Source organism: Sorex araneus, chromosome 4 (assembly GCF_027595985.1).
Source record: "Sorex araneus isolate mSorAra2 chromosome 4, mSorAra2.pri, whole genome shotgun sequence".
Classification (NCBI taxonomy): Eukaryota; Metazoa; Chordata; class Mammalia; order Eulipotyphla; family Soricidae; genus Sorex; species Sorex araneus.
In genome coordinates, this window is record NC_073305.1 from 93832184 (window position 1) to 93850111 (window position 17928).

Genomic DNA, 17928 nt, shown 5'->3' on the forward strand with positions numbered 1-17928 from the left:
TTCAGCCCGCAACTCCCTTCTCCCACATGGCCTTCGACTACATTATAGTTGGTGATCCCTTCTCTGAGTTGCCCTTTCCCCAGAATGTGAGGCCAGCCTCCTAGCCATGGAGTCAACCTCCTGGTAGTTGTTTCTACAATTCTTGGGTGTTAGTCTCCCACTCTGTTATTCTATATGTCATAGATGAGTGCAATCTTTCTATGTCTGTCTCTCTTTTTCTGACTCATTTCACTTAGCATGAAACTTTTCATGCCGATCCATCAAGTTGATTATTTTAACATTTCTTCATAAAATACTATCACATACATAATTTCTACACTGTTTATTGGACCAAAATAATTAGAATAGCATCAAATAAAAATAAAAATATTTGAAAAAATTTTCTTACCTAAAGAAAATATAAACTGAATAGGCAAAAGGTACCAAAAAATTCTCTGTAACTTAAATATAATTCATTCATGTTTTAATCTTTGTTACATTATTTGAAAATAGAAAGGACTATCAAATTGTTTTCTGTTTCTAACATAAAAAGTTTAATATACATGAATGACAGTCTGTGTGAACTTTGACATAAATTCTTACTTTTACAAACTGATGCCAAAATGCAGATAAGTGGTGTGTAATTGATAGTCTGTTATCAAATTGTACTATTGTGAATATGCTTTTCAAAGACTTAGAAAAATAAAATATTTTGCCATTCAATGAGTTTTAGAGACAACAGAAATTTTAAGTCTATTATCTAGTAGGATCACTGAATAATTTTCCAGTTGACAAATAAATCAGGTAATGAGCTGAAAATTACTTGAACCACACACCACTAATTTATAAATTGAATTTTCCAGTTAAGAGAGATTTAAATCCCAGATTGGATAAGATTTGGAGTGAGGAACAGATGATACTTATTTGGTACTTACAAAAAAATTTGGATCTTCAGAGATTTTATTAAAGTAATATATTCAAACTATCTTATCAGTCCAATGCTGGATTATTTTGCAGATCTTCTAATATAGTTCTCTAGAGTCCATGATAAACATGATACCTATAAAAAGCTGTGCTTACATATATACAATCAGCAAAAAAATTATGGTAGCAGCTTAAAAGCTAAATAATCTGCTATGCAAAACGATGTATTATAAAAACTATTAAAATAAGCTAAAATAAGCTAAAACAAGGCAGCAGTTGTCAAATATATGTTGAATAAAAATATTACACTTTATATATGAAAGTTAATGTAGTTTTAGAAAAGTGTACATTAAAAGTGATTCTCTTCTAGCGATCACCAACTACATTGCAGTCGAAGGCCATGTGGGGGAAGGGAGTTGCGGGCTGAATGAGGGCTAGAGGCTGAGCACAGCGGCCACTCAACACCTTTGTTGCAAACCACAACAGCTAATTAGAGAGAGAAAGCAGAAGGGAATGCCTTGCCACAGTGGCAGGGTGGGGTGGGGGGGAGATGGGATTGGGGAGGGTGGGAGGGACACTGGGTTTACGGGTGGTGGAGAATGGGCACTGGTGAAGGGATGGGTTCCCAAACTTTGTATGAGGGAAGTGTGAGCACAGAAGTGTATAAATCTGTAACTGTACCCTCACGGTGATTCTCTAATCAAAAATAAATAAATTAAAAAAAAAAAATTAAAAAAAAAAAGTGATTCTCTTCTTAAGAATAAAATATAAAATATGATCAATAACTTTTATTTGTATTAGAAAGATTCTATATTTTTTTTGCTCTTTGTATTTTCTCTCTGGCCCCTCTTCTTCTATATGTACATATATATATATATATATATATATATTAAAAAGAACATATGAGACCAGTAATACAGAGGGCAGGGTGTTTGCCTTGCACGCGACCAGCCCGGGTTTGATCTCTCGCATTTCATATAGTCTCCTTAGCACCACCAGGAGTAATTCCTGAGTGCAGAGATAGGAGCAACCCCTGAGCATCGCTGGGTGTGACTCCCCAAAAAACAAATAAATAGAATAAAAATTTAATCCATATTTTCCTATTCCTTTAGGGCTGAAATCACATTATTAGACTCCCTTTTTGAATAAATTAAAACTTTTAAAGTACAACTGTTAGGGAATTTTGAATATACACAGCAGTAGACAGAATAACTTGCTAAATTCACATGTATCTATAATCCAGCCTAAAGAAATGTTAAGCCACATGACTAATCCTACCCTACTACAATCACTAGTCTTTCTATATTTTTCTCCTCCCATATTATTTAAATTACTCCATATGTATTTTTCCTTTCTGGTATCTGGAAGCACCATAGTGTATATGCAGAACAATTCTTAATGAAATGAGTTCTCCCGTGTTACAGACAAGGAGATAAGAATGAACTCTTGGATGATGTTTCCAAGTCTGGACTTCTCTGGATGACACTGATCACCTCATCTGATTTGATGAGATTTAATTTGTGAACTGGGCAAGATGCTGCAGCCTACAGATCGATTTTTCAGCTTTTCACAGTATTTGGAAACATTTATAAGCAATATTTAAAAGTTTGGTCTGGAGTATTATCACAGCGGGTAGGGTGTTTGCCTTGCATGCTGCCGACCTGGGTTTGATTCCTCTGTCCCTCTTAGAGAGCCCGGCAAACTACCAAGAATGGCCCTCCCAAATGGCAGAGTCTTGGAAGCTACCTGTGGTGTATTTGATATGCCAAAAACAGTTACAACAAATCTCACAATGGAGACGTTACTGGTGCCCAATCAAGCAAATCGATGAGCGACGGGATGACAGTGATAAAGAGACAGTGATTTTGAGTCACACCCAGCAATGCTCAAGGCTTACTCCTGACTCTGAACTTAGGAATTACTCCTAGTGGTGCTTGGAGACCACATGGGATATCAGGGATCAAACCGAGATTGGCTGCATGCAAGGAAAACGCCCTACCCATTGTACTATTGCTCCAGCCCCTGTATTAGAAAGATTCTTATATATGCTAAAGGAGAAAAAAGAACTCATTTTAGCCATCTGCATAATTATTTATAGTAATACATGTTAAAATATTGATATTTTAAATTAATTATTTTATTTTTATTTTTTTTTATTTTATTGAATCATTGTGAGATATTTACAAGCTTTCATATTTGGGTTACAATCTCACAATGATCAAACACCCATCCCTCCACCAGTGCACATTCCCGACCAACAGTATCCTGGATATACCCCCTGCTTCCCACCCTTCCCCTGCTTCTAAGGCAGACAATATTCCCCATACTCTCTCTCTACTTTGGGGCATTATTGCTTGCAACACAGACACTGAGAGGTCATCATGTTTGGTCCATTATCTACTTTCAGCATGCATCTCCCATCCCAACTGGTTCCTCCAGCCATCATTTTCTTAGTGATCCCTTCTCTGTTCCATCTGCCTTTTCCCCTCCACTCATGAAGCAGTCTTACAGCTAAGGGGCCATCCTCCTGGCCCTTGTATCTACTTTCCTTGGGTGTCAGCCTCATGTGATGCTACCCTACACTCCACAAATGAGTGCAATCCCTCTGTCTGTCCCTCTCTTTCTGACTCATTTCACTTAGCATGATACTTTCCATGTTTATCCATTTATAAGCAAATTCCATGACTTCATCTCTCCTAGCAGCTGCATAGTATTCCATTGTGTAGATGTACCAAAGTTTCTTTAACCAGTCATCTGTTTTAGGGCACTCGGGTTGTTTCCAGATTTTGGCTATTGTGAACAGTGCTGCAATGAATATACAGGTACAGATGTCATTTATACTGTGTTTTTTTGCATCCTCGGGATATATTCCCAGAATTGGTATTGTGGGGTCATATGGAAGCTCAATTTCTAGTTTTTGAAGGCCTGTCCATATTGTTTTCCAGAAAGGCTGGACCAGTTGGCATTCCCACCAACAGTGAAAGAGTGTCCCTTTTTCCCACATCCATGCCAGCACTAGTTGCTTTTGTTCTTTTGAATGTGTGCCAGTCTCTGTGGTGTGAGATGATATCTCATTGTTGTATTGATTTGCATCTCCCTCATGTATTTTAATGTAAACATATCATTAAAATTTGAATTTCAATGATGACATCCAAAGATAACAGTTGCTGTAGAAAGGCAGTATTAATCTAAAGCTTTAAGTTGTTATTAAGGTGACTGATTTTTCTTCAATTTTTCTAAAGATTCAGGCTGATATTTTATGCTTTTCCTATGATTAATAATCTAATATTCAAAATATTTTTTGAGCACAATTTATTTTTTTTTATTTGCCAGTCCTGGCAAATTCTTCTCAATTGTGATATAGTATTACTGGTTCAGCAGTGTTGGGAGCCACCAGTGCTATGGGCAGTGGTGCTCAGGGGATCACGTGATACCAAGGATCAAATTCAGGATCTATCACCTACAAGATTAGTCCTCAAGGCTTTGAGGGACCTTCCTGAGTACACCTAATTTTCTTTTGTATTCTAATTATTTTATCTAAATGATGGGGCATGGAATTATGTATTTTATAGGTAATAGAAACACAAATACATTATCTTATTTGAGGGGAGTGAAGGCTATGCCTGATTATGTTTAGAAGCTACTTCAGGTTCTCTTCTCAGAGATCACTTCTGGCATTACTTTGGGGGCCAGAGTTGAAATGGGATGGCCATATGCAAGACAAGCACCTTTATCCCTGCACTATTTTTCTACTCCAACCTATTTTAAAAATGAATAGTTTATTAACGTACTCTGTATTCTGGTTATTTTATGCTCCTCTCTAAACTTTCTTATAATACTTGATTTATTTATCAGTAGCACCTGTTGGATTTTATAGTTTATTCAAATTTTTTTTGTCCTCTAATATCAAAGGACATGAACATTACATGGTTTATCTCCCTCTCCCCAAAGTTTGGAACAATCTTATTAGGTGCTATAAATATAGTATGGAATGGAGTGATAGCACAGCAGGTAGGGTGTTTGCCTTGCACGCAACAGACCCAGGAAGCTACTGAGAGTATCCAGCCTGCATGGCAGAGCCTGGCAAGCTACCCGTGGTGCCATATTGGATATGCCAAAAACAGTAACAACAAGTCTCACAATGGAGACGTTACTGGTGCCCGCTCGAGCAAATAGATGGATGACAGTTTAGTGCTACAGATATAGTACAGGGGGAAATGCACTTTCTTTACACTTGACTGCTGAGTGTTCCCCTTATACCCACTTCAAAGCCAACCAAAAATATAATTAGGATTTAAGTGTCTTAAATCCTAAAAATTAAAAAATTTTCTACTATTTAACATTGAAACTTTACAACTCTGTGCCAACGTAATATTGTGAATAACAAATACGTGAACCTTTATTTAATTTAGTAAACTCATAGGAAGTAGTTTTACTGCTACAACAGATTGGATAATTAAATGATCATTTAAATAATATCTATCAAATTTCCCAGAATGAGGAAATAAATTAGTTGAAAATAAACTGCAGAATCTAAGTTCGGTAAGTAGATAAGTTATTTGCTCAGATTTGCAATTATACCTTTATTGTCCTTGGTGTCCTAGATGTTATGTTAAAGGTAGATTCTGTAAAGATAAATTAGGTCAAAATCAGAATATCTTCTGGGCCTCTTATTGCTTCAATTTTACCCAATGTGATTTTTTAAAAAGTCTACATAGAAATTATGTAAACTAACATACTCTATGAGAAATTCCTTCTGGAATAAAAGGATTAATGCTCTTTACTAGCATGTGGCTAGCCCAAGTTCAGTCCTTGAGATCAGATGTGATCTCCTGAATATTGCAGTAACCCATGAACACATAGAAAGCAGTAACCCCTGATATCAATTCATGTGATCCAACACTCATCCACACACCTGCCTCCCCATTCCACCCCACCCCCAAATTCCTAAGACAAGTGAGAACAAGATCTGGTGAGCATGTGAACAAAAGGGAAAGCTTGTGTAAAGTTGGTAGGCTTATATATTGGTATAGTCAACACTGCAGACATTATGAAAGATCCTCCAAAAGTTATAAATAGAAATAGAACAGGATGCAGCAATTCTACTTCTCATTACCACCCAAAGAAAATGTAAATATTAACTAAAAAATATAACTTTACTCATATGCTCATACCAGTTTTATTCATAAAAGTCAAGGTGTTATGGTTATGATGAATTCATGGGCAAAGAAATTGTGACATATATACATATGTACAAACATATATAAAATCCATCCATAATCAAAATATATTATATGTTTGTTGCAATGTGAATATATCTTGAATGAATAATCCTAAATAATGCCTCAGAAAATAAAACATAAGCTATTTGATATGATATTATGATAAGTAATATCATAAGCATATGATATTATTTGTAAAAAAGTGGAATCCATATGTACAAACACACATACATATATACACACACATGCACACACACAAACTCACATATACAGTTACTTGCAAAATTAAATATCAAAATTATTATTATTAGAAGCAGAAGTTGAGTGAAAGGGAAATTGGAAAAATATAGTATAAAGGTAAAAATTTACAATTTATAATTTAAATAAACACTGGGGATATGTAATATCAATATTAAGTATATAAAAACTAGTATTTACTAGTATTATTATTACTTTTAACAAAATACTGTGAGATAGTTACAAACTTACAAACTTTTGTGCTTACATTTCAGTCATACAACGATTGAGTACCCATCCATCCACCAGTGGCCATTCTCTACCACCAATGTTCCCAGTATCACCGCCCCCCCTCATATTGCCTCTTCCTCCTGCCACCTCTGTGGCAGGCAGATTACCTTTTCACTCGCTCTCTCCTTTAGAGTGAAAAACTAGTATTTCTTAACAAACTGTTGCAATAACAAACCAATATTTTTTTATTATGAGGAAATATAGAATTTTTTAACAAACTGTTGCAATAACAAACCAAGAATTATTTTATGAGAAAATATATCACTTGTATCACTGTCATCCCATTGCACAAGCAGGCGCCAGTAACATCGACATTCTTGTCCCTGTCGCGTGCTAGTGTAGCCAGGTGTTTTCTGCTCCCTCCAGGAACACACAGAGCATCAAACCATTCATTCAGGGCTTTGACGAAGAAGTCTGACAATCTCGTAGGTAGGCAGCCATGCGGTCTTTTGACGTCCAGTGAAATCCAGTCCATAATAGCTCTAGTCCAGTGGTCATCTCTAAATCACATTACTCATCTCTAAATCACATTAGGTGTCAGGCCCATCTGAATTTCAACACCTTGGCAAACGAGACAGCGTCCCTGATTCTTAATCATCAATGGAGGTCAGAACTCTGGATTCTTTCTCTCAGTTGAGTGAAATGTGATACTCCAAGCATAGCTCTTTCGATCCTTCTTTGGGATACCCTAATAACATTCTCATCCTGTATTCGTAGGGCCCAGGTCTCTGAGCCATATGTTAGTTCAGGAAGAACGTTGGAGTCAAAAAGATGTGCCCAGAGCTGGAGATTCTCCATCTTCTTAACCATTTCTTTGACAATCTTGAAGGCGTTCCACGCTGCTCTCTTCCTCCTGTGCACTTCTGACGCCAAGTCGTTCCTCATGTTGAGTTCTCAACTCAGGTACACATAGCTGCTGCATTTGGAGATGTTTCTACCTTTGAGAATAAATGGAATGTCAGGGACTAGTTTGTATTTCATGAACATTGTCTTGGTGAGATTCAGCTGTATTCCTACCTTTCCACACTCACGGTCGAAGTTGGCCAGTATTTGTACTGTTTGGCTAATGTTTGTTGTTATTAGAACAATATCATTAGCAAAGTGGAGGTGGTGTAGTTACTGACCATCTATTTTCACTACCATTTTTTCCCATTCCAGTCATTGCATGACATTCTCGAGGGTGGCACTAAAGAGTTTCATTCAAATGATATCACCCTGCTGAACGCTTCTCTTTAAGTCAATGATCACTTCCTTGTAGAATGGTGAGATCCTGGTGGTGAATTCGTAATACAGCTCGCAGAGGATCCTCATGCACAGAGTTTGAACACCTGTTTGGCTAGGGCTTCCATGACCGCTTCAGTCTCAACAAAATGGAAGGCCTTCTTTAAATCGATGAATGTTAGACAGCGGCATCTTGAACTCTTGCGAAACTTCAATGAGCTTGGTCACCGTGTGGATATGGTCAATTGTGCTGAATCCTTTTCGGAACCTGGCTTGCTTGCACGGCTGTCCTTCATCTAGTATTCTGCCTATTCTATTCAGGATGACTCAAGTGAACAACTTTTAGGCAATGGACAACAGGCAGATTGGGCAATAGTTGCCGATGTCATTGATGTCTCCCTTCTTGTACAACAGAACGATCCTGCTGGTTTTCCCTTGGGATGAAAATATATACTTTCATTTTTTAACAGTATCTAGATGATAATATGGATTCTAAATAAATTCATTGACCAGTCATTTCATGGCATACACAAGTCAAACCCCCATGCTGTCTACCCTCAATTCATACCGTTATATACGCCAATTATACTTCATGGAAAATGGGGGGAAAATACATGTCTACTTACATCAGCTTTGACTTTATTATCCTCAAAGCATAATACCAAAAAAGCATTATATTAAAATAGAGTTCTAAAATGAGTTTTTTGAGGTAAGTAGAACTTAAAGGACTTTTCCAATGTCACATTACATTGATACAGTGTTGTGCCGAAGTGGGGAACATCAGGTGAACCTGTTGAGTTGGTCACATCAAATCTTCCTACCAAAAAGGTAATTACTCAAAATAGATAAGTGGGTAGCTAGTGGTGGGGGTGGAAGCAGATAAAAGGAATCCCCAAGCCATGCTCAGAAAGAGAACAGGACCAGATAGAGCTCAGGTACATGTGTTTGTGGCCAGAGACTAAGGAATGCTGGGTAGAATCCTAGAGCGTCAGAGACAAGACTTCTGATTAGGAAAGGCTTCACTGATACAGAACAGCATAGTGACAGGCCGTGCCCTCATACACTGGAGGCAAACACACAGCTAGGATAGGTGAAGGATGTTGTGGATTAAACCAGGAATTGAGGGCAGGGTGAGTGACATTGGACATGAGTATATGAGAGGCCAGGACTTTGGGGAGGGACATGATCTACCTACATATACTGTCCAATAAACTAACTACTTAACCTTCTGAGTTTTGTAAGCAAATATTTCATGTACTATTTCTCCTGCACTAACTCTCCAGAATCCACTAGTAAGAAAGAAGCTCACTTTCATGCTAACACGACCGGAAACTGTTGAACTCGATTCCAGGTTTTCTGCTACAGAGTCTTTTTCATTCTGTTGGTGGGTGTTAGGGGCTATCTCTAATAGAATAAGCTCAGAACTTTTTCCTGGATCTATGTGTGGGGATCACTCTTGGAAATACTTAGGGAACCATAAGGATGGTGGGGATTGTGCAAGGCAATTACCTAAGCTGTTGTGCTATTGCTAGTGCTGTTATATCATTTTACTTTCCTTTTTTAAGATATGTTTTGAATTTTAATAAAGATTAGGGCTCAATGCATCATAGAAAATATTTTAATACTGAAAATATGACAGTATAATGTTATTTATATTTTCTTAGTATATAAATAAATTTTATGATGAGGCTAATTTGTTTTTTTTTTTTTTTTTTTTTTTTTTTTTGCTTTTTGGGTCACACCCAGCGATGCTCAGGGGTTACTCCTGGCTTTGCACTCAGGAATTACTCCTGGCAGTGCTTGGAGGACCATATGGGATGCCGGGGATCGAACCCGGGTCGGCTGAGTGCAAGGCAAACGCCCTACCCGCTGTGCTATCACTCCGGCCCCGATGAGGCTAATTTGACAGAAGAAATGAATCAGTCTTTTGGTTTACCTTGGAAAAATCTGTATTTTCTCTACAAACACAATAGTTATTTCAGAAAATTTTCAAAGTAACTTAAATTGTATTTCCATTTCTTTTAGAATTTTGCTGAAACCTAAATATGCAATTTAATAAGGGAAAAACTGATAAAAGTGTTAGACCAGTTTGAATTTTTGTTATTAAGTGAAAAAATTCTAGGTTCTGCTAGTGGCTACAGATATAAGAACTTACAAGATCACTGAGATTAGATGAGGAATAAAGGATATTTGAAAAAAGCTGAATCTCTGGGATCAGAATAGTAATAAAAGAAGTAGAAACAGATACTTATCTAATAATAGCAGCAGCAGCAGTCGTAATAGTAGTAGCTGTCATTAATATTTAAAATAGAAAAAGAATGAATAATATTTTACCACAATGTATCAAATATAAAGACTATATCAGAAAAAGATATAAATGAATGGTTATATACTTTCATATTCATCTGTAAATAGACCCTTATACCTGTTATAAATATGTCAGAACAAATTATATATATATATATTTAGGGTATATTCCAAGGTTATCAAAAGATGGATGTATTTATAATACATTTATTTCAATCTATTGTTTACGTCAGCCTATACTGACATAAATATGCAAAGTATATTTTATATCTGCAAGACAAAGCCTGGCAAGCTACCCTTTGCATACTGAATATGCCCAAAACAGTAACAATGACGGTCCTCATTTCCCTGATCCTAAAAGAGCTCCCAGTATGCCATCAGGCTACACTAGCATGTCACAGGGATAAATGGAGACGTTACTAGCACCCGCTTGAGTGAGCAAATTGATGAACAATGGGATGACAGTGATACAGTAACAGTGATAATTTATATCTATAAATGTTATAAAATTGTACTAAATTTATAATCATATAATTTGGGGGTTTGGGTTTACACTCCAGCTGTTCTCAGGGATTACTATAGTTTTGTGCTTAGGAATCATTTCTGGGGTTTCTCTGCAGACTGACTGTATGTAGTACCAGACATTGAACGAGGTAGATGTCATGCTAGACATGTACCCTACCTGCTGTGCCATCTCTCCAGCCTCCCCTGCATGTAATATTTATACTGAGACTTATTCCATTTAAGATTCTTTAGAAAATAGTTAATAATTATTTTCTACCCCAACTATCTATGATCATTTACTTATCTTACAATAAACTTCTAAACTGAACCTAAGTCAGTTAATAATCACTATATCACTGTATCACTGTCATCCTGTTGATTATGAATTTGCTCAAGCGGGCGCCAGTAACATCTGCATTCGTCCTAGCCCTGAGATTTTAGCAGTCTCTCTTTACTTATTCTTGCCAGTAGTGCTGCACTGGAGGCTCTTTCAGGTTAAAAGGAAAGAGACCCATCATTGTTACTGTTTTTGGCGTATTGAATATGCAATGGGGAGCTTGCTAGGCTCTGCCATGCAGGTGGGATACTCTCGGTAGCTTGCTGGGTTCTTCGAGAGGGAGAACTAGGCTATAAGAGGTCGCTTGGCTGCAAATGTGGTTACACTTCCAGGAGTGTTGTTTTATAGTCTCTGGATCTTGGCTGTTGATGGGATAACAAGACGACAGGGGCAGTTTGTGAGTTTGGCTGCCAAGCTACTGGAAAATAGGAGATATGAGTGGAGGAGGCCCAGTCCGGATCCAAGCACCCGAGCAGATTTTGAGATCTCAGCCTCAGATCCTGCATAGCTGGGCTTCTCTGCCAGTTCCTTCATGTGTGAGGCTCCTCCGAATCAGATAATAATAATTACAATAACAACAACAACAATAATTTCATATATTTATACATATAATAATTTCATATATTTCATTTCAGATGAAAATCTGATTGGTAAGACTGTCATTCCAAATTATTTGGTTTTGATATTTGATTCTTTTATTATATTGAAAGTCCACAGCACAAACTTTGCTGCCTATATAATAATAGTTTTGTAAATACCTATCGATTTTAAATTTGAGACTTTTAATTGAAAAAGCACTTAGCTCTTTCCCTTGAACATATATCTCTCCCTTGCTTTTCTCTGTGCCTCATTGCTTGCTTTTTCCAATTTGGAGAAATTCTAGTTCTCTCCTGAACATGTATTGGCACATGTATTGGCTCTTTCTATCCTCTGCATCTAAGTTTCATTCAATAAAAACTTACTCCACTAAAACAAGAAGTATTAATGCTGAACAAGAACATGGCACCATTTCAACTGCCATTTGCATAGTCCGTTTCCAAGTAAGAAGACAATTTCCACAAATTTAAATTGGCTAATTATATCAAATGTACATTTCTAAGTTAGTTAATACAATGGAAAAGTTAAATAAATAACAAATCATACTTCTAAAACATAAAAAACTACATTTTTTCAACTGAAAATAAAAAATTTACATATCTTACAATATAAACAAATTCATATACAAGTATATAAACGAGATATATAAGGAAAATCTATTATTTTTCAGTTGAAAACAGAAGCAAACCTAAATTGAAACCTTGAAACCAGAGCCAAGCTACAACTGAAGCATTATAACAGTGCTCTGTGGCTTATGCACACAAGTAAAACAAACACGAAGTGAGGACCCTTTCCCTCAATGGAGAATTTGATTTTCTGGACAGACTTCACTATAACAGATATAGTATAAAAGTTTGTTCTACCAGAGGTAGAAAGACGCATCCTAAGAAGTCACTTGGAGAACATGATTTTAAGCAGCATATAAAAATGTTAGTATTGGGGCTGGAGCAATAGCACAGCGGGTAGGGCATTTGCCTTGCACTCTGCCGACCCAGGTTCAGTTCCCAGCATCCCATATGGTCCCCTGAGCACCGCCAGGGGTAATTCCTGAGTGCAGAGCTAGGAGTAACCCCTGTGCATTGCCACGTGTGACCCCCCCCCAAAAAAAGCAAAAAGTAAATAAATGAATAAAGATATTAGTATTTTTATGATTAAAAAGAATAGATTTACAGTTCCTTTTTGAATATGACAGACATGGTTTTCCTTGAACAGCTGTCTAGATAGAAAAGGAAATTTAACTTTGGTTTTAGGATTATTTATTCTTAAGATTTGTGCTTTTAATAATCGTACTATAGAAAAGTCTTGATCTGCCTTGAAATTGCGTATAATTGTTACTGTCTTAGACTCTCTAAAGAGGTTGGACAAATTCTTTCCTTTGCACTCTGAAATCATGTTGAGTCCTTTATTACAACATTGTTCTTAGAATGATCTTTTACCAAATATTTCTTTCCAAAAGTTTGATTATTACTCATCCTTTGGTAAAATTACTATACCGTGCTATCTTTACCAGTTTTATTTTAAAATTTATACATCCCTTAACAGATGTATTTATTCCAATCACCTCAGTGTGTAAGTTCTATTTCTTCACAGAACGAGGTGAATTTTATGTTACTGGATGCCAAATGTTCTTTTGTTTTTGAATTCTATTTCCCAGTTACCTTTACAAAACATAAGATCTTAAAGGTCACCATAGAGATATACCTTATAATAGTGCAAACAGTTATTTAATAAGTGTCAATACTATGCTTTGTGTTTTGCTCCAGTAGTTCACTGATAGGACTCCTGGGGAGAATTCTTTTTGGTCACATTAGCAACTTTGAATTCATTTTGGTTGCAATTATGTTGTCTTTTTTAAATAAGTTTAAAAATTGTTTCTTTGATTAAAAGCATATTTTAATGTAATTTGTTGATAATGCAGCATATGTGCAAATATCGCAATGCAAGTGTTGAATTTTTTATAGTAAATGAACAATAATGTGTTACAAGTTACCTGGTGGCTTGGCTCAAGAGTGTTTGTTTCAATAACTAGGCACATCCCAGTTAAGTAGAACCTCTCATCCTGATTTCTCAGCAGTAACCTGTGTAAACTGAATATATATCAACTCCAGTCCATAGTATTTCCAGTAAGTGTGTGGAAACCCACAAATAGGGTTATTATTATTATTATCATTATTAATAATAATAATGATAAGGAATGGCTGCTTCTCCCAGATGGAGTATAAAATGAGGCCCGCATATCCAAGCCACTGGACTACTAGCCAGGGCCAGGCTGTTTTCACTCAGGGCACCCCATAGGGGGACAGGTGAGAACCCTCCCCACCCCAAGGGACCCAGACCCAGCAGCCAAGCTCCTCTACCCAACGGCTGCCACGCTCCAGGCTGCTTTCAGGAAGATCCAGTGGAGCCTCATGCTTGAAAGTCCCTTTGAACCTAGATAACTCAGAACTTTGTGACCTTGGACTTTGGACTCAACAGGACCTGGAAGCAGAGATTCTCTGCCTGCTCTTCTCCCAATCTCCAGTGACAAAGGGAATCACACCCAGAAGCCACACCCTGCCATACCCTGCAGGCACCAGATAATCTCCTCATCAGCCACCCTCCACTTCTCAACAGCTGTTTCTCCCAGACTGGAGTATAAAATGAGCCCCCATAGCCATGCCACTGAACTCTGTGCCAGGCTGTTTTCACTCAGGGTGCCCCAGAGGGTGGCAGGTGAGAACCTTCCCCACCCCAAGGGACCCAGCTCTGGCAGCTGACCTCTACTACCCAACTGCCACCATGTTCCAGGCCACTCCAGACACTTCCTACCCATTTTCCATAATTACCACGCCATATTTGATAGAGTTTGGACAGTAGGCAACAAATCATACCTCTTGGAGAGCCTGGCAAGCTACCGAGAGTATCCTGCCCAAACAGGCAAAGCCCATGGCATGTCTGACATGTCAAAAACAGTAACGATAGGTCTCATTCCCCTCACCCTGAAAGAGCCTCAATTATTGGGAAGATGCATAAGGAGAGGCTGATAAAAATCTCAGGGCTGGGAGGAATAGAGACATTACTGGTGCCCTCTGGAGTAAATCGACAAACAATGGGATGACAGTGATACAATGATCATTATTATTATTATTACTTTCACTTGAGTAAACAGACCTTGGTTCTTAGTTTTGTTATAATGTGATATATGAAGTACACTGACTAGAGTTAGAATAAGCCAAACATAGCACTGTACTTTTTCTTGCCACAGATTTATTTTGTTTGCATTGTGCTAGGGGAAAAAAATGGGAGATGATGCATAGACTAGTAATGTTTTTGTAATAGTCTGCCTTTGGGATAAAAGGTAATTCATTTTTAATGGGAAAAATCACTTTTCTATCTAAAATAGTAGAAAAATAAAAGTATTTGTATTGAGAAATGTACTATTGTAATGATAGAAGGTATTGAGTTAGATGAGTTTTGTTTCCAATAAAACATTCCTCCTCACTGATGATCATTACAAAGAGATATCAACTCGAAGAATGAATATCATGATGAACTTCTTCTTCTTTTTTGTATCTTTTTGGGTCACACCCAGCGATTCTCAGGGGTTACTCCTGGCTCTGCACTCAGGAATCACTACTCAGGGGACCATATGGGATGCTGGGAATCGAACTCGGGTCAGCCGTGTGCAAGGCAAATGCCCTACCTGCTGTGCTATTGCTTAGTCCCTATGATGAAGTTCTTATCTCAACTTTCCATTTTCACTCAGTCTAGTGCTATTTTTATGTATGTAAATATAAATGTCTATATATTATGTATCAAATAAATATCTTATAATTTATATACCTTTATAATGAAAATAAACTGTCTAGATAAGTGGTTTGAAATGCATTAAAATAATCTTATTTTGTAGAAAAGTAATATAACAGTGATAATTCTATTTCTACTTTCTCATTTCAATGCATAATTACTTGCATTTCAAGAACAGAATAAATTAATAATTGAGAAAGTAAACAGGAACTAGAGTTTCTAAATATATTCTCAGTTAAAGAGAACTATATTTAAAATAAAAATAAAGGTAAATATAATTACATAAATTTTAAATAATGAAGACAGAGAACTCAATTATTTTGAGGTATTTTAAATACAAACTATCAAGATGGCATATTGACTACATAAATACCTTCAAAAGTAACATTTTGGAAATAAGTTTACCTAACACTTTATAAATTAAATAAGATAGTTTTTTATAAGACAATATAGTACTATATTATTACTATGGATAATATCCATAGTAATATGGTAAAATTAGATAAATAAATATTGATTTCTATCATACATTAATATTTTATATAAATATATTATACAATATTGAAGCCAAACTAAATTTCAAGAGGAAAATACTTGGTATATTTTGTTGAAGTTATACTCTACATTTGCATGCAATTGAAGATACCAAGAGGAATATTTATTAAAATACTGTACACAGTTAAAATTCTGAGCTTAAACTTTCTGAACAAGGAAAATTAAATACGAACCAGAGTTCCTCCTATTGTCTCATTATAAATGTTTTTGTATTTGCTCATTTGCATTCATATTTCCTCTTTAAATACTGCATACTAAATACCCTAAGCTCTCCTTTAGTTAGACTCCAGGCTGCTGAGGATTTTTGGTATTCCAGTTCACATAGAGATGAATCACTATTCATGTTTGCCTAAGACATTCCCAGTTCTATCTTTCAGTACCTTGTGCAAGCCAAGATGGCTAACTATAGAACTATCTGCATGTTCTGAAAACGCTGCCTTAGAGCAGGAATGGCATAAGGGAAGGAGAAAGAAGAAAGTGACTGAGAGAGAGAGAGAGAGAGAGAGAGAGAGAGAGAGAGAGAGAGAGAGAGAGCGCACTATTGACACAGCTTGCATTGCTTCACTTTAGTTTCTGTGAAGTATGAAGTATCCTTACTGCTAAAGTAAAGGAAGCTGCAGCACAATGCGTCCCATTATGTTTTGTTACGGTTGTGAACCCCTCAAAGGGACTAGATAAGAAGTTTTTATGTGAGAGAGTCTGGAATCTCAGTGGTCAGTTCTACCTAAATTGGGGCTGCTCGGCTGAATGATGAGCATGTCAAGGACACAGCGCAATCAGAAGGTAGAAAGGAATTGCTGCATGTTACGCCTGAAATGAATACCTTCCTGGGAGCACTGTGAAAGCAGAAACTGACATTCAGACAGTGGGTGAGATGACACATGTCAAAAGGGAGTGGCAAGACTAATGAAGAATAGGGGACAGAACTCAACCTCATCTAACTTGGTAGGAGAAGGAAATAAAAGAAGGAATAAGAAAATATATGTTTTTGAGAATATTTCATTATAAAACTGTTCTAAAAGAGAAAGAACTGACTAAACCAATTTTATGCTACATCTTCATGTCACCTGTGGATTTGATGGTTTTGTGACTGTGCTTGATTCAATTAGAGATTTATGCACCAATGAGTCCAACAAATTTAAAGTCACTTCAATTTTGTCCAGTAAGCTGGAAGCTCAAGCTCAGGACAGATTTATATGGGAAAATGAGTGATGAAGAAATGTTTGCTTTCTCAATCCAGGGTACAGCATCAATCTTTTTGAAGACCAACAAAATTATGCACATGATTTGAAAATTATGTCCCCTGGAACTGACTCAGTTTCTCTATAATTATTCATATCACTAGGGAAAATAATGATAATGTAATGATCACTTATATCACGTGTAGTCCCATTGTTCTTCAATTTGCTCAAGCGGGTGCCAGTAAAATGTCAATTTGTCCCTGTCTCGAGCTAGTGTACCCAATGATACCTGCTCACTCCAGGAACAGAAAGAGCCTCAAATCATTCACTCAGAGATTTGACGAAGAAATCTGACCATCTAGTTGGTGGGTGGCCACGAGGTCTTCTGATGTCCCGTGGAATCCAGTCTGTAACAGCTCTAGTCCAACGGTCATCTCTGAATGGCATTACATGACTGGCCCATCTGATTTTCGATGCCTTGGCAAACGAGACAGCATCCCTGATTTTTGACCATTGATGAAGGTCAGAACTCCGGATTCCTTCTCTCACTTGAGTGAGATATGATATTCCCAGCATAGCTCTTTCAAATTCCTCTTTGGGATACCCTAATAGCGTTCTCATCCTGCTTGCGTAGGGCCCAGGTCTCTGAGGCATATGCTAGTGCAGGAAGAATGCTGGAATCGAAAAGATGTTTCCAGAGTTGGAGGTTCTCTTAACCACCTCTTCGACGCTCTCGAATGCATTCCATGCTGCTCTCTTCCTTTTGTGCAGTTCTGGCACCAAGTCA